This window comes from Urocitellus parryii, chromosome 7, assembly GCF_045843805.1.
Source record: "Urocitellus parryii isolate mUroPar1 chromosome 7, mUroPar1.hap1, whole genome shotgun sequence".
Classification (NCBI taxonomy): Eukaryota; Metazoa; Chordata; class Mammalia; order Rodentia; family Sciuridae; genus Urocitellus; species Urocitellus parryii.
Genome location: NC_135537.1, coordinates 86,466,809 through 86,468,674, shown reverse-complemented (window position 1 = coordinate 86,468,674; position 1,866 = coordinate 86,466,809). Strand labels below are relative to the sequence as shown.

Below are 1,866 nucleotides of genomic sequence, written 5' to 3'. Positions count from 1 at the left end.
TTAAAACATGCAGGCTTATTGATAAGTAAAATGTGGGGGGCAGATATACAGATCCAAGGGAATCCAGTAGTTCTCCCTTATTTCTGGTTTTGTGCACCAGAGACTCATTTACCTGCAATCAACTACAAACTGAAAACCTAAAATTTAAAAATCCAGAAATGAATAATGCATAAATATAGAATCTGGCACAGCAATGCTCCAGTCTGACCTGAAAAGATGAACCTCTCCACTTAATGAGAAAAGAAAAGAATTATAGGCAGAGGTTGCAGAGATCTTTGCTAAGCATAAATATAAATGTGAAACTGCAAAGAAGGAAAAAGAAAAGCGTGCTCTTTTACTCTTGAACCTCAAGTTTCAAAAGTTATGGCCACAGCACTCAGTGTTCAGCTAAGGTCAACAATGTTTTCAAAGAGAACATAAGTGGATTCCAGGTTTCTCCTGGGCAATGTGGATCCTCTCTCCCATTCATAAGTAGGGGTCCCTGTAATTACCACTCTAAAAATCCCACCAGTCACTCTGCCCAATCACAAAAAGCTGGGACAACTTAGTGTATTATTAATAAAATGTCAAGGGCACACACTGGCCACACACTTTTTCAGGGCCCCCTTGACCTCGCTGTTCCTCAGGCAGTAGATGAGGGGTTTCAGCATAGGGGTGAGGATGCTATAGAAGGCTGACACCACCTTATCATGGTGAGCTGACCTGTAGGATTTGGGTCTCATGTAGATAAAAATGGCTGCTCCATAAAAGAGCCCACACCACAGCCACGTGTGAAGAGCAGGTGGCAAAGGCCTTCTTGCGGGCTTCTGTGGAGCGCATGTGGAGGACAGCAGCCAGGATGAGACTGTAGGAGGTCAGGATGAGGCAGAAGGGCACCAGGAGCATCAACACACAGTAGAAGTACATGACATCCTCAAAGACAGATGTGTCAGCACAAGCCAAGCGCACCAGCGTAGGGGCCTCACAGAAGAAATGGTCTCTCTCGCCTGCTGCAAAACGGGAATCTCAGGGCAACAACTGCCTGCATCAGCCCCTCAGATGCTCCAAGGAACCAGGACCCCATGCTCATCCTCAGACACAGTGGCCAGCTCATGAGCATGGGATAGCACAGTGGGTGGCATATGGCCACATAGTGGTCATAGGACATGGCTGCTAAGAGGAAGCACTCCCCACCACCCAGAGTGAGAAGGAAGAAGATCAGCAAGCCACAGCCAGCAGGGAAGATGGACTTGATTCAAGTCAAGGAGTCAGCAGCCATTTTGGGCACAGTGGTGGAAACCAGCATGGCATCCATGAGGGACAGTTGGCTCAGGAGGAAGTACATGGGTGTGTGGAGTCAGAGGTCCTGTTGAATCAGGAGAATGATGAGGGCATTTCCCACTAGAGCCATGAAAGCTATTGTCAGAACCATCCCAAAGAGAAACTGTTGGGCTCTGGAGTGACCCAAGAGACCTAGGAGAATGAAGACAAAACTGGTGTTCTCATTTTCCATGATTTCAAACAACAGAAGAGACACTGTCAGTGGAAACATAGGAGAGAGATTAATTTTTTAAATGCCCCTTGTTATTTATATCCTTTTAAATAATCACATGTGTAATAATTAAACCTATTTCAAATCTTTCGCCTCTCATTTTTCTTCTTATTTTTATTTTTGGTGCTGGGGATTGAACTCAGGGGTGCTTGGCCACTGAGCCATATCCCCAGCCCTATTTTGTATTTTATTTTGAAACAGGGTCTCACTGAGTTCCTTAGTGCCTCACCATTGCTAAGGTTGGCTTATCACCTGCAATTCTCAGTCTCCTAAGCTGCTGGGTTTACCAGCATGTGCCACTGCGCCCTGCTTCATCTACTTTTTAAACATGTTTA

At 45.6% G+C, this 1,866-nt stretch overlaps 1 pseudogene; it reads right to left on the bottom strand.

Annotated features, from left to right (window-relative positions):
* Window positions 1–566: 566 nt before the first annotated feature.
* Window positions 567–1,492, bottom strand: LOC144256012 (olfactory receptor 2T33-like; annotated as a pseudogene).
* Window positions 1,493–1,866: the final 374 nt, after the last annotated feature.